We start from the raw sequence: 21,322 nt of genomic DNA on the forward strand, positions 1-21,322 counted from the left end.
GAGACTTTTTTTTTATTAGCAATCGATATAATTACTTGAGTTTAAAATCTTCAGCTGCCAAGTGGGATTTGAAGTCGTACATCTGGATCATAAGTCCAGAACTGCATTTGCTAATCCAGTGGTTTAACCCCTGGTCCATCCCTCCTCTGGATGCCAGGAAGTATAAGATAACCATACTTAATGCAACTGCCAAATTAGACCTTGGGTAATTTATGCAAACCAGATCGCTTTTGAAAGTAGCTGGTATTTCTGGACTACACTTCCATTGTGAAGAACAGCCACATAGACATACTGTAACTGCATCCTTTAATTTATTTCTACAAGATACCATTTTCTGTCTTCTCTATTGCTGCGGCTTGCTAAATGGGGAGTACTCTCATCTCTGATTCAGAAGGTTGTGTTTAAAGTCCAACGCCAGAGATGGGGACCACAGACTAGACTAGGACATGACTGGGGGATGGAGAGAAGGGCTGGTCTGTGCTTTGGGTGAGACATTGGAAGCAGGGCCCGTAGCTCAACCTAGTGCCCTGTCCATGTTGTTGAACAGAGTAGAACATTCACCACTGTCCTGTAGAAGCACAAAGTAGTAAATAGAAAATATCCCTTTGCCGGTACCTCTGAGTTCCACACTGTGCAACAATGCTGAGCTCTTCTTCTGTTGCTTCCGTCTCCTAGCCCACTTCTTTGGGCACAATTCCCGACCCCACACTGATGACCCCTTCTCTCTCTTGTTGCTCCAGTTTTCTTAATTGAATATTTGCAGGCATCAGTTCAGTATTTCTGAAATGCCATTCAAACTTTTTTTGTGGAATGACTGAAACGGCTGAGCTGGTGTCCAATTCTATTTTAGTTAATTTGCTGTTTACTTCTGGTGTCAGCCATATTGCTTGTTTGTTGTTAGTTTTCACATTGTAAATTTCAAGGCTACCCAGTGCTGTGCTACTCTCATCATTATCAGATTTTTCATCAGCAGCAGATTAGTGCTTTTTTTCTTAAAGTACAACTTGAGTTTTTATCCTCTTCGCTTCCCTGTGCAGACCATTTATTTCTGTCTGCCCGCAATGCTCTTTGTACATGTCCTATTTTGTTGCATTTTCTGCAAGTTTCACCTTAAATCTGCATTGGTCTGGTGTTGTGAGCTTTAACTGTGGCCAATTGGAGGTCTGAGGCGAAAAGTAAAGGTGTCTTCACCTAGGCCGAGGTGAGAGCTTCAAAACTCAGTGCTTCATAGCCATTTTTTCAAGGTTTAATGGCAGCTAATTGGAGTTTGGGATTCATTAGCAAGGTCAAGTAAAAATAAGGCGGGGAAGCGGAGTGGCCATTGTTAGAGTGGGGCAGTATTAGAGTGGGGAGGCTTTCGGCTTTGGCTCATCAAGCTTGAGCGACAACAGGTGTGGGCAACATAAGTATCTGGTAAGCTTTTCCTTGCCCATTCTTCACCTGTAAGTGTATAGTTACGACAGTAGGGGTGGCTGCAGGGGCAGAGTATTGCTCTTTGTCTGAGATGTGGGGATTCTGGGAGACCGTCAGCTTCCAGGATAACCAAATCTGCACCAGGCGCACCGAGCTGCAGCTCCTCAGAGAACATGTTGAAGAACTGGAGCTGCAGCTTGGTGACCTTGGGCTCGTATAGGAGACTGAGGAAGTGGTGGATAGGAGCTATAGGGAGGGAGTCACTCCTAAGCTGCAAGAGACAGGTAACTGGGAGCCTGTCAGGATAAGGAAGAGGAATGGGCAGCCAGTGCTGAATCCCCCTGTTACTGTTCCTCTCAATAACAGGTATACCGTTGGGGTTACAACATTCCACGGAGAGTCACAGCAACCAGGTCTCTGACACTGAGTCTAGTAATGTGGCACAAAAGGGAAGGGGCCAGAGGAGGACTTCAGAGGTGACAGGAGATTCCTTAGCTGGAGGAGTAGGTGGGAGAGTCTGTAAGTGCAATAGAGACACCCCGATGGTATGTTGCCTCCAAGGTGCCCGGGTCAGGAACATCTCAGATCATGTCCACGACATTCTAAAGGGGGAGGGAGAGCAGTCAGATGCCTTAGTACATATTGGTACCAATGACATAGGAAGGAGAAGAGAGGGAATTTGGAGAGCGATGTAGAAAGCTAAAAAACAGGACCTCCAGGGTAACAATCTCTGGATTGTCTCCTGTACCATACACCAGTGAGAGCAAGAATAGGATGATGTAGCGGATGAATGCATGGCTGAGGAACTGGTGCAGGGGGCAGGAATTCAGACTTATGGATCATTGGGACCTGTTCTGGGGAAGGTATGGCCTGTACAAAAACGATGGATTACACCTGAAACTGAGGGGAGCCAATATATGCTTGTGGGCAGGTTTGCTGGAGCTGTTGGGGAGGGTTTGAGCCTATTTGGATGGGGGGGGGAGGGACAGGGCTGAGGATATGGCTGTTGGTTTACAAGCAGAAGCAGTGTGTAGTGAGATTGTCAGGAAGGACAGGAAGAATATAGGGCAAAATTGCAGTCAGTGTAAAAGGAGGACAAAATTGCAAAGAGTGCCAAATACAGGACTGAAGGTATTATATTTGAACGCACACAGTATACAAAATAAGGTAGAAGATCTTGGAGTGCAGTTAGAGATTAGCAGGTATGAAGTTGTGGGCATCAGAGTCATGACTGAAAGACGATTGTAGCTGTGAGCTAAATATACAAGGATACGCAAACTATCAGGCAAGTAGGCGGGGAGGAGGAATGGCTGTGCTGGTAAAAAATGAAATGAGATCTTTAGAAAGAGGTGACATAGGACTGAAGATGTAAAATCCTTGTGGGTAGAGTTAAGAAACTGCAAGGGTAAAAAGATACTGGTGACCATTATTTACAGGCCTCAGAACAGTAGCCTGGATGTGGTCTACAAATTACAGTGAGAGATGGAAAAGCATGTCAAAAGGGCAATTTTATATTAGTTATAGGGATTTCAATATGCGTAAGGATTGGGAAAATCAAGTTGATGCTCAATCCCAAGAAAGAGGATTGTAGAATGTCAAGATGGCTTCTTGGAGCAGCTTGTGATTGAGCCCACTAGGAGATTGTGTAATGAACTGGATATGATTAGGGATATGTTTATGGTAGTGGAACTCTTAGAAACCAGTGATCATAATATGTCAGAATCCACCCTGCAATTTAAGAAAGAGACACTAAAGTCAAATGTATCAATAGTACAGTAGAGTAAAAGGAATTACAGAGGCATGAGAGAGGAGCTAGCCAAAGTTGGTTTGAAGGGGACACTAGCAGGGATGATGGCAGAGTAGCAGTGGCTGGAGTCTCTGGGAACAGAATAGATGTATCCCAAAGAGGAAGTATTCTAAAGGCAGGATGACGCAACTGTGTCTGACAAGGGAAGTCAAAGCCAACATAAAAACAAAAGAGAGGGCATATAGTAGAACAAAAACTAGTGAGAAGTTAGAGGATTGGGAAATTTAGAGGAAGGTATAAGCCATAAAAAAGCAGTAAAAAGATGAAATATGAAGTTAAGCTAGCCAATAATATTAAAAATGATACCAAAAGTTGTTTCAGCTATATAAAGAGCAAAAGAGAAGCGAGAGTAGATATTGGACCACTGGAAAATGACACTGCAGAGATAGTAATTGGAGACAAGAAAATGGCAGACAAACTAAATAAGTATATTGCATCAGCCTTCACTGTGGAAGACACTAGTAGTATGCCTAAAGTTTAAGAGAGTCAAATGGCAGAAATAAGTGCCGTTGTTGTTACTAGGGAGGTGGTATTTGGGAAACAGAAAGGTCTGCAGGTAGATAAGTCACTTGGACCTGATGGACTACGCCCCATGGTTCTGAAAGAGGTAGCTGAGGGGCGGTTGAGTCATTAATAATGATGCTTCAAGAATCAATAGATTCTGGCATAGTTCTGGAGGACTGGAAAATCGCAAATTTCAAGAAGGGAGGGAGGCAGAAGAAAGGAAATTAGAGGCGTATTTGCCTAACCTCAGGGGTTGGGAAGATGTTGGAGTCTATTGTTAAGGATTTTGGGGTACTTGGAGGCACATGACAAAATAGGCCAAAGTCAGCATGGTTTCCTTAAGGGAAAATTTTGCCTGCCAAATCTGTTAAAGTTCTTTGAAGAAATAACAAGCAGGATAGACAAAGGAGAATTGGTGGATGTTGTGTATTTGGGTTTTCAGAAGGTCTTTGACAAGCCACAAATGTGGCTACCAAAAAAGATAAGAGCTCAGGTAATACAGGAAGGATACTAGCATGGTTAAAGCATTGGCTGATTGGCACGAGGCAACGAGTGAGAATAAAAGGATCATTTTTGAATTGGCTGCTGATGACTAGGGGTCTGTTGCATAGGGGTCTGTGTTGAGACCGTTTCTTTTTATGTTGTATGTCAATCAGTTGGATAATGAAATTGATGGCTTTGTGGCCAGGTTTGTGGATGATGTGAAGATAAGTGGAGGGGCTGGTCTTGTTGAGGAAGCAGAGAGGCTGCAGGAGGACTTAGACAGATTAGGAGAATGGGCAATGAATGGGTGACAGATGGAACACAGTGTAGGGAAGTGTATGGTCACGCACTTTGGTCGAAAGAACAAATGCACAGACTTTTGGGTTTGTTTATAGTATCTGGTGCTCCTGATGTGGTCTCCTCTACGTGGTGAGACCCATCGTAAATTGAGAGACTGCTTCGTTGAGTATCTCTGCTCCATCCGCCAAAAGTGGAACTTCCTGGTGGCCAAATATTTTAATTTTGATTCTCATTCCCACTCTGACTTGTTGGTCCGTGGCTTCCTCTTGTGTCACGATGAGGCCACCCTCAGGATGCAGGCACAACACCTTGTATTCTATCTGGGTAGCCTGGATGGTATAAATATCGATTTCGCCTTCTGGTTAAACAATTTTTTCTTCTCCCTTCCCTCTACTTCTATTCCCCACTCTGGCATCTTGCTCTTTCTCACCTGCATATCATATCTGCCTGGGTTCCCTCCTCCTTCCCTTTCTTCTGTGGTCCACTCTCCTCTCCTATTAGATTCCTTCCTCCCCAGCCCTTTATCTTCTCCACCCATCTGGCTTCACCTATTACCTACTGGCTGTCCTCCTTCCCCGCCCCACTCACCTTTTTATTCTGGCATTTCCCCCTTCCTTTGCAGAAGGATCATAGCCCAAAATGTTGACTGTTGACTCTTTTCCATCGATGCCACCTGACCAGCTGAGTTCTTCCAGCATTTTGTCTGTGTTGCAATAGAAAACGTCTTCAGTTTTGTCCAAATCCAAACCTGATTGCTGTCTCCATCCTCAACCCCTCCATTAGTGCAGTCAACTTGAAGTAGTTGTTTTATTTACAATGGATTGTCTCGTACGTTGTTTGTAGTGACTGTTTCCAAATGACACCAACTTGCTGGTGCGTTTGCTGTGAGGTTTGGGGAGTCCAACCATCTAGTTGCTTTGGGGTGTGCAGTGATCCCGCGGTCGGAGTTCTTAGTGGAGACCCGGAATGTTTGGAATGCAGTCAGTCCCTGGGTGTCACCCACCTTCAGACTGTTGTGTTTCACTGATATTGCAGACCCAGTCACAGAAACGGTTTGTTTTCATTCTGTTCTGAGTGTTCAATGTGTGGTCTTCAGCATTTGTGAGAGCATTTGTTCGTGTAGAATGTATGGGTAAACTGGTGAACACATGCTGGTGACTTTGTTCAGTGAGCACTAGTATACTCTGTTCTCAGACAGGCAGACAAAGATTGTAGGTGTGGCAGGGTTTTCCCATTCTCTCTGTATCACGTGGGTTAGTAAAGCAGTTTGTGTATTGTTATCTCATTGTTCGGAAGAGGAGCTGCTGTTCTTGTTACTTATTCACGGGTCTGAGTTTCACAGGTAAGGCGAGTGTCGATTGGCCATGAGGGTATGATGTGGATGTGGAGTTGCAGACTAGGTGCGTCTCCTTCCCCTAGTCGTCCATGCTAGAAACACACAGCAGATCAGTCAGCATCTGTGAAGAGAGAAATAGATTTAAAATTTCAAATGGAAGGACGTTCATCTCCAGAGGTGCTGTCCAATCTGCTGAGTGGTTTCCAGCATTTTTTCATTTTTATTTCAGATCTCCTTCCTAACAATCAGATGTCAGATAGTCAGTACAACCCAATGTCCCCAACACGGGTGCTCCCCAGGGCTGTGTGCCTGGCCCATTGCTGTACACTCTGCTCACGCACGACTGCATGTCCAAACTCCCGAGCAATCACATTGTGGAGTTTGCTGATGACATGAGCTGGCCTACAGAGAGGAGTTGGAAGAGCTCAAGGACTAGTGCCAGGAAATTTTAAAAAAACCTCTTTCCTATTGTCGACAAGATAAAGGAGATGGTTATTGACTTCAGGAGAACTCACACCACTCACACCCCTCTTTACATCGGCAGCACAGCAGCGGAAACTGCAAGCAGTTTCAAATTTCTGGGAGAGCACATCACACACAACCTCCTATGGTCTCAGAACACATCTTACACAGTGAAGAAAGCTCCCCAATGCCTCTGCTTTTGGAGGAGGCTGAAGACAGCCGGACTTTGCACATCCATACTCACATCACCCTACAGATGCACAGGCAAGAACACCCTGACAAGCTGTACAGAAACTGCACTGAGGCAGACAGGAGGGGTGTAATACAGGGAGTCAAAACTGACCAGCCTAGCCACCATCAAGGACATGTGTAGAGAAAAGTACCAGAAAAGGGCCAGTAAGGTCTTGATGGATCCCACACACCCCATTCATGGATTGTTCCTCCCAGTCCCATCAGGGAGGAGGTTACATAGCATCCATGCTGGGACCCCCAGACTGGAAAACAGATACTTTCCCCAAGCAGTACGGCTGATCAACACCTCCACCCACTAACCCCTCCACTACTTTATCAGTCACCTAATGTACAGCCTCGTGTTGTTTTATGGACTCACAATCCACCTATGTATGTAAGCCATCTTATGCATTTTTATTTATTGTGTATTTGGCTGCACTGGCTGAAAATTTTTAAGCTGTTTTGTTGATTGAGACAGGTGCCATTGAAATGCAGATCCTACATCAGGGGAGGTATAAACATTTTAAGGGTCCAAATTGGATCAAAGATGCATTTGTATATCAGCTCCACCCTGCTTCTAAAACAAGCTTCTTAGTTCTTTCCTTCAGCATTCTGCCCCAAGAGTTGTGGGCAGTTGAGAGCTCCTAGGCTGGCAAGTGTAAACTGTATGAGTGACATCTCCACACTCCTGGCCCCTTCACTGCTCCCCGCTCTCTGCTTGTCTGCTTATTCTCATATTGTTGTTTGTGTGAGCTTACTGTGTACAGATTGGTGACTGTTTTTCCTGCATTTCCTTTGGGCCATGATGTTTGTATGATGGGCTAATTTCAGACTGAGCCAAGTCATCCATTGACCTGAACTGGATTTTGCCCCATAAAAATAATTCCCTCAACTGAAGAGATTGATTATTTAGAAACCAGTGGTGAGTACGTTTCCATTGTGTCTGACCAATTTTTCAAACTTCCAGTTAAATGGAGAAATTATTAAACCTGACCAAACCCCAGTCAAGAATATAATCAGATTTGCTCTCAAAACTAAACATTAGCTACCATAGGACAGTCTGGCTCAGGAAAAGTCTCATTAGCCCATGATGAAGTGACAAACTCATGAAGCTAATGATACCTAATTAAATGAATACCTTTGCCTCCACATGGTGTGTATCCTTCCATTCCCTCCATACCCCTGTGCCTATCCATGAGCGTCTTAAACATTTGTGTTGTATCTGCCTCCTCTACCACCTCTGGTAGTGCATTCTCGGTACCAACCAATTAGTGTAAGATAAAAGTAAACTTGCCCCATACAGTACCTAAGAATCTCCCCTTCTTATCTTGAATGAATGCCCTCTAATATTAGGAAAATTATACCGGCTGTCAGTCTGTGTTCCCCTAGCCTTTATAAACCTCTGCCAGCTCCGTCCTCACACTCTGGTGCTCCTGACAAACCAGCTCTAGTTTCTCTGTCTGCCTTTGTAGCAAGCACTGCCTCCTAATCCAGACAGTATCCTGGTAAGCCTATCCGACACTAACTTCAAAGTGTCCACATCCTTCCCATAATGGGGTGACTAGAATCAGATGTGGCCTAACCAGAGTTTTATAAAGCTGCAATGTAATTTCCTGGCTCTTGAACTCCGTGCCTCAACTAGGTATGCTATCCACCACTTTTGCCGTCTGTTTACCTGTGCAGCCATGTTCAAAGAGATATATAGACCTGGAACTCAACATCTTCTTGCCACGTTAAGATAAAAGGATGGCAATGCAGGAAGAATAACCATCAGCCATGGAACTCCATCATTGCCTCTGGAATTTATTGATTCATTGAGATACAGAGCAGAGTGGACCCTTCCAGCCCTTCCAGCCTCGCCACCCAGCAATCCCCCAACTTAGCCCTAGCCCAATCATGGGGCAACTTACAATGACCAATTAACCTACCAACCGTAAGTCTTTGGACTGTGGGAGGAAACCCACGTGGTCACGGGGAGAAGGTACAAACTCCTTACAGGCAGTGGTGGGAATTGAACCCGGGTCACTGGTACTGTAAAGCGTTCTACATGGCCTGGAGAGGAGATGGAAAGTAGATATTTCAGGGTTGGGATTTCCCCATTTTTCTGATCACCATGAGCCCATGCAACTTTGCATATTCAGCTCCTGAAATTGGAGTAATTCAGAGCAGAATCTTTAGACTGGGTTGACCACCTTACAGACTTGGATTCTTCATTCCCACTGAAAGTTGGGATTTGGCTTGTTGGGGATGGAGAAAATACTGGCTTTTGGATTCCTAAGTGTCTATGAAGGTTGGGAAAGTTGCAGAACTGTGAGATCAAGGGATGAGGAGGGGTGTGTGTGCTGTGAGGTTTTTCTCCCAGTAGTTTGTGCAGAAGTTGCTGGGCTCGGCAGCGTCTGGTCCAGACTGTGCAACTTATTGTGGAGGCTGGCCCAGGAGGGAGGGACACTGCCTGTCCTGTGCTTTAGCCTGCAACTTCAAATCTTTCAGCAGCAAAGGAGATAAGGTATACTGGTTGCTATCTCTGCACGCGTAGTTGCATGAACTCTACACATACCTGCAGGTGTTCAGTGTCCAGCTTAAGCATGTTATGGAGAAGAAGGTTGGTCTGGGAGGCTTTTTTTTACAAGTATGAAGCACGTTAACACTGTTTACCAGTCCTTCTGTTGTAAGTTTACTGATCTTTTTTCACCAGTTTTGCCTATTGTATAGCAGGTTAATTAGCAATGAGTTTGTATCAAAGTTCAATTACCTATGCTTTCAACTTTGTACAGTCTGTCTCCTGGGACAGGGTGGGGCACCAGTCAAGCAGATACCTGCTGTCTTTCCTGACAATCTATGAGACAAGTTTTTATATCAAAAACTAGGCCTCAGCTGAATGTTTCCCACCTGTTCAGCTTCCAGTGCTAAAGCCATCGGATATTGTTTCAGGTGATGAATGTTCAAAAATGCCAGGGTTCATGTATGGTCAAATACCAGCCTGAATATAAACATGGTTTTCCCCTCCGCTCCTGGCCTGTGTTCTGAGGGAGACCTCTGTGGCCGAAGATTATTGTGGTCCTCCTCTTCTCTTACTGTTGTCAGAGTTACTTACAGTACTGTCGATTTAGTTTCAAAAACAAATCTAATTGCCTTGGCTGGAGCTGGTCAGGTTTAATCATTTCTCCGTTTTTACTGGATTTGGGTGGAAGGATAAGGATTTGGTCAGGCCTGAGGAAGATATGCTCATCTTCATTGGCCAGTGAAGAATCAGCTGCTTCATTTGAAGTGATTGTTATTATTTTGAGCAAGGTGGCGGTGAAAGATTAAAATCCACCATCCAGGCCATGCTTCTTGCTGTAGCCATTAGGAAGAAGGTACAGGAGCCTCATGTCTTACACCACCAGGTTCAGGAACAGTTGTTACCTCTCAACCATCAAGATCCTGCAAGATAACTTCAACCTTCCCAACACTGAACTGATCAACAACCCATGGGCTCACTTTTAAGGACACTACAACTCATGTTCTCATTAATTATTGCTTATTTATTTATTATTATTATTTACAAAGGTTTCAAACGTACATTTAATGTCAGATAAATGTATGCAATATACATCCTGAAATGCTTTTTCTTCACATCCATCCACAAAAACAGAGGAGTGCCCCAGAGAATGAACGACAGTTAAATGTTAGAACCCCAAAACCCCCCCATCTTCCCCCCACCCATAAGCAGCAGCAAAGCAATGACCCCCCCCCCCACACCAGCAAAAACAAAGCATTGGCGCCTTTCCTATTGTTTGTTAATCTCTGTTGTGTGTTTTTCCTTGATTCTATTCTGTTTCTTCCTAATGACTGTGAATGCCTGCAAGAAAATGGATCTCTGGGTAGTATGTGGTGACATGTGGATTTGGAACTGTTTGTACTTTGAAATTTACAGTTCGATGTGAATATGCCCTGAAGTTGGTAACCTCTCCATTTCAGTTCCTCCTGCTCACTCTGTGACTCCATTTTCATCTTCGGTAGTTAAAGCCTGGTTCACTCTTGCTTCCACCCTCTCCGCCATTCTTCAACTTTCACCTCTTCGCAGCCTCGCTGCACCCTACCTCAGTGGTGGCCAAGCTGCACTCTACACAGTTCCCAGACTCCCAAAGGCTCCATTTTCAAATTGCTCTGGCCTCACACTTGCCTCCTCATGCCAAGTGTGCAATAAGCCCCTGGCACAACGGCGTACATTATGACCAGTGGTCAGGATGCCACCGAGTTTCCGGAATCCACCCCGCCACCATTTTCCCTCAAACTCTGCTCTTTACCAAACTGTGACACCCCAGCGCATGTCTGCATTTCTTGGTTCTTTCCTGTGTTTGAAGCACAGTGCGGATGTAAGATGGTGACTATTGGACTCATGGCAATGGTGGAAGGAACAATGGAGAGGGACCGGCCAGCTTTTATGCAATTAATCAATATCCTGGTAGTGTGGAGTATTATTCATTGGTGAATGAATGGAATATTAATCGTCTGCTGTGTGGTGCTGTAAGGAGTTTTATAGTAGATTCTTGAACTGACCAACACAATCCTAACTCTGCAGACCAACTCTTACGTTGCCATGGATTCTCTCTGACTCCAGCTTTGTTTTTTTCTTTTGCACTGAGGTCTTGCTTTTGCAGAGTCTTTTTCTCTGCTGTAAGGTATAATTTTATGTACAATTTACACTCAGAAGCCACTTTATAAGTTACATCTGCTTATTAATACAAATATCTAATCAGCCAATCACATGGCAGCAACTCAGTGGGTAAAAGAGGTTCATTTGTTGTTTTGACCAAACATCAGAATGGGGAAGAAATGTGATCTAAGTGGCTTTAACTGTGGAATGATTGTTGGTGCCAGACCAGATGGTGTGAGTATCTCAGAAACTGCTGATCTCCTGGGATTATCACGCACAACAGTCTCTGCACTTCAGAGGGAATGGTGGAATAAACAAAAAAAAATCCAGCGAGCGACAGTTCTGTGGACAAAAAGCAGCTTGCTGATGAGAGAGGTCAGAGGAGAATGGCCAGACTGGTTCAAGCTGACAGGAATGCAACAGTAGCTCGAATGACCGTGCATTACAACAGTGGTGTGCAGAAGAGAATCTCGAAGCACACAATACATTGAACCTTGAAGTGAATGGGCTACAACGGAAGAAGACCATGAACATACACTTGGCGGCCACTTTATTTGTACAGGAGGTACTTAATAAAATGGCCACTGAGCGTATGTTCTGAACATTGTGTGTCGATGTGCTGCTGCAAGCAAGTTTTTCAATGTACGTGTACCTCACTGTACTTCGTACACATAACTATAAGCTTGATTTGACCTGAGATTTGAAAGGCTCGGATGGGCGAGGCTGTGCCCCTGTGAGAAAGATGTAGCAATGTGACAAGGGTTTTGAGTATATGTTGGGAGTGCCACTTTGGTTCAAAGCAGAACACTTTGTACCTGAGGTAGCAGATCCCGGGTTAAAGATGCACTCTGAAGAGAAGCATAAATATCTCTGCTTTTGGTTGGACTGAGGACTGAGGGGTGTTGCACTGCCACCTTGCAACATTTCAGGTGAGATGTGAAGTGAAAGCTTCTTCCCAGCAGCTCGGAAATGATCCCTGTAGTTCCCTGACCCACATTATGTGGCCGAGCCCACGTTACTGTCTGTGAGATATTGGTGTATCCTGGGGCACGCAGCATCGTAGTGCTTTTTTGGCCGTAAGCTGTTGTGAAATGTAACCCTTGTCATTTTCATTTTCTTCAGAGGAAGGCCAGTGGATTGCGTCTGGCTCTGTTTTGATGCCTTTTCTCATCTCTGTCTCTAATCCATTGTTATGAAGGGTTGATGTTTAAGAATAAGGTTTTGTTTCCAGTTGTACCGGTGTTGGAGAAACAGTGCCTGGAGTACTGTGTACAGTTCTGCTCCCCTAACCTCAAAAAGGGATATAGTAGTTTCGGAGGCAGTTACAAGAGTGTTGTCCTATCGAGAGAGGTCATTCAGCTTGGTAGGAGTTAAGAACCCAAGCGGGCTTGACATGGTAGATGTTGAGATGCTTCCACCAATGGGAGAGTCATGAACAAAGGAATAGAGCTACACATTTACTGCAAAACATTTAAAACGGAGGTCTGTAGAAATTTCTTCTATCAAGGGACATGAATTTCTGGCATATTTTCCGCCAAGAGTGGTGGGAGCCAAATCATTAGATGTGCCAAAGGAAAAGATGGAGAAATAGTTTAAAGGTGGTGGAATTCAGGATGATGGAGAGGTGGTGGAATTGAAGGTGATGGAGAGGTGATGGAATTGAGGGTGATGGAGAGGTGGTGGAATTGAGGGTGATGGAGAGGTGATGGAATTGAGGATGATGGAGAGGTGATGGAATTGAGGGTGAGGGAGAGGTGATGGAATTGAGGATGATGGAGAGGTGATGGAATTGAGGGTGATGGAGAGGTGATGGAATTCGGATGATGGAGAGGTGATGGAATTGAGGGTGATGGAGAGGTGATGGAATTGAGGATGATGGAGAGGTGATGGAATTGAGGGTGATGGAGAGGTGATGGAATTGAGGGTGATGGAGAGATGATGGAATTGAGGATGATGGAGAGGTGATGGAATTGAGGGTGATGGAGAGGTGATGGAATTGAGGGTGATGGAGAGGTGATGGAATTGAGGATGATGGAGAGGTGATGGAATTGAGGGTGATGGAGAGGTGATCGAATTGAGATTGATGGAGACGTGATGGAATTGAGGGTGATGGAGAGGTGATGGAATTGAGGGTGATGGAGAGGTGATCGAATTGAGGGTTATGGAATTCAGGGTGATGAAGAGGTGATGGAATTGAGGGTGATGGAGAGGTGATGGAATTGAGGATAATGGAGAGGTGATGGAATTGAGGGTGAGGGAGAGGTGATGGAATTGAGGATGATGGAGAGGTGATGGAATTGAGGGTGATGGAGAGGTGATGGAATTCGGATGATGGAGAGGTGATGGAATTGAGGGTGATGGAGAGGTGATGGAATTGAGAGTGATGGAGAGGTGATGGAATTGAGGATGATGGAGAGGTGATGGAATTGAGGGTGATGGAGAGGTGATCGAATTGAGATTGATGGAGACGTGATGGAATTGAGGGTGATGGAGAGGTGATGGAATTGAGGGTGATGGAGAGGTGATGGCATTGAGGGTGATGGAGAGGTGATGGAATTGAGGGTGATGGAGAGGTGATCGAATTGAGGGTTATGGAATTCAGGGTGATGAAGACGTGATGGAATTGAGGGTGATGGAGAGATGATGGAATTGAGAATGATGGATTTGTGATGGAATTGAGGGTGATGGAATTGAGGGTGATGATGGAATTGAGGGTGATGGAGAGGTGATGGAAATCAGAGAGATGGAGAGTGATGGAATTGAGGGTGACGGAGAGTGATGGAATTGAGGATGATGGAGAGCTGATGGAATTCAGAGTGATGGAGAGGTGATGAAATTGAGGGTGATGAAGAGGTGATGGAATTGAGGATGATGGAGAGGTGATGGAATTGAGGATGATGGAGAGGTGATGGAATTGAGGGTGATGGAGAGGTGATGGAATTGAGGATGATGGAGAGGTGATGGAATTGAGGGTGGTGGAGAGGTAATGGAGAGGTGAAGGAATTGAGGGTGATGCAGAGTGATGGAAATGAGAGTGATGGAGAGTGATGGAATTGAGGGTGATGGAGAGTGATGGAATTGAGGGTGATGGAGAGTGATGGAATTGAGGGTGATGGAGATTGATGGAACTGAGGGTGATGGAGAGGTGATGGAATTGAGGACGATGAAGAGGTGATGGAATTCAGAGTGATGGAGAGGTGATGGAATTGAGGATGATGGAGAGGTGATGGAATTCAGAGTGATGGAGAGGTGATGGAATTGAGGGTGATGGAGAGGTGATGGAATTGAGGATGGTGGAGAGGTGATGGAATTGAGGGTGATGGAGAGGTGAAGGAATTGAAGGTGATGCAGAGTGATAGAAATGAGGGTGATGGAGATGAGGGTGATGGAGAGGTGATGGAATTGAGGGTGATGGAGAGGTGAAGGAATTGAGGGTGATGCAGAATGGTGGAAATGAGGGTGATGGAGAGCTGATGGAATTCAGAGTGATGGAGAGTGATGGAATTGAGGATGATGGAGAGGTGATGGAATTCAGAGTGATGAAGAGGTGATGGAATTGAGGATGATGGAGAGGTGATGGAATTGAGGATGATGGAGAGGTGATGGAATTCAGAGTGATGGAGAGGTGATGGAATTGAGGGTGATGGAGAGGTGATGGAATTGAGGGTGATGGAGAGGTGATGGAATTGAGGGTGGTGGAGAGGTGATGGAATTGAGGGTGATGGAGAGGTGAAGGAATTGAAGGTGATGCAGAGTGATGGAAATGAGGGTGATGGAGATGAGGGTGATGGAGAGGTGATGGAATTGAGGGTGATGGAGAGTGATGGAATTGAGGGTGATGGAGATTGATGGAACTGAGGGTGATGGAGAGGTGATGGAATTGAGGACGATGAAGAGGTGATGGAATTGAGGATGATGGAGAGGTGATGGAATTGAGGATGATGGAGAGGTGATGGAATTCAGAGTGATGGAGAGGTGATGGAATTGAGGGTGATGCAGAATGGTGGAAATGAGGGTGATGGAGAGCTGATGGAATTCAGAGTGATGGAGAGTGATGGAATTGAGGATGATGGAGAGGTGATGGAATTCAGAGTGATGAAGAGGTGATGGAATTGAGGATGATGGAGAGGTGATGGAATTGAGGATGATGGAGAGGTGATGGAATTCAGAGTGATGGAGAGGTGATGGAATTGAGGGTGATGGAGAGGTGATGGAATTGAGGGTGATGGAGAGGTGATGGAATTGAGGGTGGTGGAGAGGTGATGGAATTGAGGGTGATGGAGAGGTGAAGGAATTGAAGGTGATGCAGAGTGATGGAAATGAGGGTGATGGAGATGAGGGTGATGGAGAGGTGATGGAATTGAGGGTGATGGAGAGTGATGGAATTCAGGGTGATGGAGAGTGATGGAATTGAGGGTGATGGAGATTGATGGAACTGAGGGTGATGGAGAGGTGAAGGAATTGAAGGTGATGCAGAGTGATAGAAATGAGGGTGATGGAGATGAGGGTGATGGAGAGGTGATGGAATTGAGGGTGATGGAGAGGTGAAGGAATTGAGGGTGATGCAGAATGGTGGAAATGAGGGTGATGGAGAGTGATGGAAATGAGGGTGATGGAGAGGTGATGAAATTGAGGGTGATGGAGAGGTGATGGAATTGAGGGTGATGGATAGGTGATGGTATTGAGGGTGATGGAGATGTGATGGAATTCAGAGTGATGGAGAGGTGATGGAAATGAGGGTGATGGGGAATTGATGGAATTGAGGGTGATGGAGAGTGATGGAATTGAGGGTGATGGAGAGTGATGGAATTGAGGGTGATGGAATTCAGAGTGATGGAGATGTGATGGAATTCAGAGTGATGGAGAGTGATGGAATTGAGGGTGATGGAGAGGTGAAGGAATTGAGGGTGATGGAGAGGTGATGGAATTGAGGGTGATGGATAGGTGATGGTATTGAGGGTGATGGAGATGTGATGGAATTCAGAGTGATGGAGAGGTGATGGAAATGAGGGTGATGGAGAGGTGATGGAATTGGGGATGATGGAGAGGTGATGGAATTGAGGATGATGGAGAGGTGATCGAATTGAGGATGATGGAGAGGTGATGGAATTGAGGGTGATGCAGAGTGATGGAATTGAGGGTGATGGAGAGCTGATGGAAATGAAGGTGAGGGAGAGGTGATGGAATTGAGAGTGACGGAGAGGTGATGGAATTGAGGGTGATGGAGTGCTGGTACAGAGGTGATGGAATTGAGGGTGATGGAGCGGTGATGGAATTGAGGGTGATGGAGAGTGATGGAATTGAGGGTGATGGAGAGTGATGGAACTCAGGGTGATGGAGAGGTGATGGAATTGAGGATGATGATGGAATTGAGGATGATGGAGAGTGATGGAATTGAGGGTGGTTGAGAGGTGATGGAATTGATGGTGATGGAGAGGTGATGGAATTGAGGGTGATGGAGAGCGATGGAATTGAGGGTGATGGGGAATTGATGGAATTGAGGGTGATGGAGAGGTGATGGAATTCAGAGTGATGGAGATGTGATGGAATTCAGAGTGATGGAGAGTGATGGAATTGAGGGTGATGGAGAGGTGATGGAATTGAGGGTGATGCAGAGCTGGTGCAGAGTGATGGAATTGATGATGGAGGGGTGATGGAATTGAGGATGATGGAGAGGTGATGGAATTCAGGGTGATGGATAGGTGATGGTATTGAGGGTGATGGAGATGTGATGGAATTCAGAGTGATGGAGAGGTGATGGAAATGAGGGTGATGGGGAATTGATGGAATTGAGGGTGATGGAGAGTGATGGAATTGAGGGTGATGGAGAGTGATGGAATTGAGGGTGATGGAATTCAGAGTGATGGAGATGTGATGGAATTCAGAGTGATGGAGAGTGATGGAATTGAGGGTGATGGAGAGGTGCTGGAATTGAGGGTGATGGATAGGTGATGGTATTGAGGGTGATGGAGATGTGATGGAATTCAGAGTGATGGAGAGGTGATGGAAATGAGGGTGATGGAGAGGTGATGGAATTGGGGATGATGGAGAGGTGATGGAATTGAGGATGATGGAGAGGTGATCTAATTGAGGATGATGGAGAGGTGATGGAATTGAGGGTGATGCTGAGTGATGGAATTGAGGGTGATGGAGAGCTGATGGAAATGAAGGTGAGGGAGAGGTGATGGAATTGAGAGTGACGGAGAGGTGATGGAATTGAGGGTGATGGAGTGCTGGTACAGAGGTGATGGAATTGAGGGTGATGGAGCGGTGATGGAATTGAGGGTGATGGAGAGTGATGGAATTGAGGGTGATGGAGAGTGATGGAACTGAGGGTGATGGAGAGGTGATGGAATTGAGGATGATGATGGAATTGAGGATGATGGAGAGTGATGGAATTGAGGGTGGTTGAGAAGTGATGGAATTGATGGTGATGGAGAGGTGATGGAATTCAGAGTGATGGAGATGTGATGGAATTCAGAGTGATGGAGAGTGATGGAATTGAGGGTGATGGAGAGGTGATGGAATTGAGGGTGATGCAGAGCTGGTGCAGAGTGATGGAATTGATGATGGAGGGGTGATGGAATTGAGGATGATGGAGAGGTGATGGAATTGAGGGTGATGGAGAGGTGATGGAATTGAGGGTGATGCAGTGTGATGGAAAGCTGGTGCAGAGTGATGGAATTGACGGTGATGGAGAAGTGATGGAATTGAGAGTGATGGAGAGCTGGTGCAGAGTGATGGAATTGAGGGTGATGGAGAGGTGATGGAATTGAGGGTGATGGATAGGTGATGGTATTGAGGGTGATGGAGATGTGATGGAATTCAGAGTGATGGAGAGGAGATGGAAATGAGGGTGATGGAGAGGTGATGGAATTGGGGATGATGGAGAGGTGATGGAATTGAGGATGATGGAGAGGTGATCGAATTGAGGATGATGGCGAGGTGATGGAATTGAGGGTGATGCAGAGTGATGGAATTGAGGGTGATGGAGAGCTGATGGAAATGAAGGTGAGGGAGAGGTGATGGAATTGAGAGTGACGGAGAGGTGATGGAATTGAGGTTGATGGAGTGCTGGTACAGAGGTGATGGAATTCAGGGTGATGGTGAGTGATGGAATTGAGGGTGATGGAGAGTGATGGAATTGAGGGTGATGGAGAGGTGATGGAATTGAGGATGATGTAGAGTTGATGGAATTCAGAGTGATGAAGAGGTGATGGAATTGTGGATGATGGAGAGGTGATGGAATTGAGGATGATGGAGAGGTGATGGAATTCAGAGTGATGGAGAGGTGATGGAATTGAGGGTGATGGAGAGGTGATGGAATTGAGGGTAATGGAGAGGTGATGGAATTGAGGATGGTGGAGAGGTGATGGAATTGAGGGTGATGGAGAGGTGAAGGAATTGAGGGTGATGCAGAATGGTGGAAATGAGGGTGATGGAGAGCTGATGGAATTCAGAGTGATGGAGAGTGATGGAAATGAGGGTGATGGAGAGGTAATGAAATTGAGGGTGATGGAGAGGTGATGGAATTGAGGGTGATGGATAGGTGATGGTATTGAGGGTGATGGAGATGTGATGGAATTCAGAGTGATGGAGAGGTGATGGAAATGAGGGTGATGGGGAATTGAGGTATTGAGGGTGATGGAGAGTGATGGAATTGAGGGTGATGGAGAGGTGATGGAATTCAGAGTGATGGAGATGTGATGGAATTCAGAGTGATGGAGAGTGATGGAATTGAGGGTGATGGAGAGGTGATGGAATTGAGGGTGATGAGAGTGATGGAATTGAGGGTGATGGAGAGGTGATGGAATTGAGGGTGATGGATAGGTGATGGTATTGAGGGTGATGGAGATGTGATGGAATTCAGAGCGATGGAGAGGTGATGGAAATCAGGGTGATGGAGAGGTGATGGAATTGGGGATGATGGAGAGGTGATGGAATTGAGGATGATGGAGAGGTGATCGAATTGAGGATGATGGAGAGGTGATGGAATTGAGGGTGATGCAGAGTGATGGAATTGAGGGTGATGGAGAGCTGATGGAAATGAAGGTGAGGGAGAGGTGATGGAATTGAGAGTGACGGAGAGGTGATGGAGTGCTGGTACAGAGGTGATGGAATTGAGGGTGATGGAGAGGTGATGGAATTGAGGGTGATGGAGAGTGATGGAATTGAGGGTGATGGAGAGTGATGGAACTGAGGGTGATGGAGAGGTGATGGAATTGAGGATGATGGAGAGTGATGGAATTGAGGGTGGTTGAGAGGTGATGGAATTGATGGTGATGGAGAGGTGATGGAATTGAGGGTGATGGAGAGCGATGGAATTGAGGGTGATGGGGAATTGATGAAATTGAGGGTGATGGAGAGTGATGGAATTGAGGGTGATGGACAGTGATGGAACTGAGGGCGATGGAGGGGTGATGGAATTGAGGATGATGATGGAATTGAGGATGATGGAGAGTGATGGATTTGAGGGTGGTTGAGAGGTGATGGAATTGATGGTGATGGAGAGGTGATGGAATTGAGGGTGATGGAGAGCGATGGAATTGAGGGTGATGGGGAATTAATGGAATTGAGGGTGATGGAGAGTGATGGAATTGAGGGTGATGGAGAGGTGATGGAATTCAGAGTGATGGAGATGTGATGGAATTCAGAGTGATGGAGAGTGATGGAATTGAGGGTGATGGAGAGGTGATGGAATTGAGGATGATGAGAGTGATAGAATTGAGGATGATGCAGAGGTGATGGAATTGAGCGTGATGGAGAGTGATGGAATTGAGGGTGATGGAGAGCTGGTGCAGTGATCGAATTGATGATGGAGGGGTGATGGAATTGAGGGTGATGCAGTGTGATGGAATTGAGGATGATGGAAAGCTGGTGCTGCAGTGTGATGGAATTGAGGATGATGGAAAGCTGGTGCAGAGTGATGAATTGACGGTGATGCAGAAGTGATGGAATTGAGGGTGATGGAAAGCTGGTGCAGAGTGATGGAATTGAGGGTGATGGAGAGGTGATGGAATTGAGGGTGATGGACAGGTGGTGAAATTGAGGGTCATGGAGAGGTGATGGAATTGAGGGTGATGGATAGATGATGGTATTGAGGGTGATGGAGAGGTGATGGAATTGAGGATGATGAGAGTGATAGAATTGAGGATGATGCAGAGGTGATGGAATTGAGCGTGATGGAGAGTGATGGAATTGAGGGTGATGGAGAGCTGGTGCAGTGATCGAATTGATGATGGAGGGGTGATGGAATTGAGGGTGATGCAGTGTGATGGAATTGAGGATGATGGAAAGCTGGTGCTGCAGTGTGATGGAATTGAGGATGATGGAAAGCTGGTGCAGAGTGATGAATTGACGGTGATGCAGAAGTGATGGAATTGAGGGTGATGGAAAGCTGGTGCAGAGTGATGGAATTGAGGGTGATGGAGAGGTGATGGAATTGAGGGTGATGGACAGGTGGTGAAATTGAGGATGATGGAGAAATGATCGAATTGAGGATGATGGAGAGGTAATGGAATTGAGGGGGATGCAGAGTGATGGAATTGAGGGTGATGGAGAGCTGATGGAAAAGGTGATGGAGAGGTGATGGAATTCAGGTTGATGGAGAAGTGATGGAATTGAGGGTGATGGAGTGCTGGTACAGAGGTGATGGAATTGAGGGTGATGGAGAGGTGATGGAATTGAGGGTGATGATGGAATTGAGGATGTTGGAGAGTGATGGAATTGAGGGTGATGGAGAGTGATGGAATTGAGGGTGATGGACAGGTGATGGAATTGAGGTTGATGGAGAGTGATGGAATTGAGGGTGATGGAGAAGTGATGGAATTGAGGGTGATGCAGAGGTGATGGAATTGAGGGTGAAGGAGAAGTGATGGAATTGAGGGTGATGGAGTGGTGATGGAATTGAGGATGATGGAGAGTGATGGAATTGAAAGTGATGGAGAGCTGGTGCAGAGTGATGGAATTGATGATGGAGGGGTGATGGAATTGAGGATGATGGCGAGGTGATGGAATTGAGGGTGATGCAGAGTGATGGAATTGAGGATGATGGAGAGTGATGGAATTGAGGGTGATGGAGTGGTGATGGAATTGAGGATGATGGAGAGTGATGGAATTGAAAGTGATGGAGAGCTGGTGCAGAGTG

The 21,322-nt window shown here is 45.8% G+C and overlaps 1 protein-coding gene across 15 annotated transcripts in view; it reads left to right on the top strand.

Moving 5' to 3' along the window:
• rreb1a (ras responsive element binding protein 1a) overlaps positions 1 to 21,322 on the top strand; it is a 290,993-nt gene that overhangs the window by 48,882 nt on the left and 220,789 nt on the right. Inside the window, exon 1 of one of the 15 annotated variants that reach the window (XM_063070059.1) lies at positions 5,811 to 5,849. The exons of 13 other annotated variants lie outside the window; for them this stretch is intronic. The gene's annotated coding sequence lies outside the window, so the exon portion shown is untranslated. One more of the 15 variants, XM_063070055.1, reaches the window with a different exon arrangement.

The sequence above is a fragment of the Mobula hypostoma genome, chromosome 17 (genome assembly GCF_963921235.1).
Source record: "Mobula hypostoma chromosome 17, sMobHyp1.1, whole genome shotgun sequence".
In the NCBI taxonomy this organism is placed as follows: domain Eukaryota; kingdom Metazoa; phylum Chordata; class Chondrichthyes; order Myliobatiformes; family Myliobatidae; genus Mobula; species Mobula hypostoma.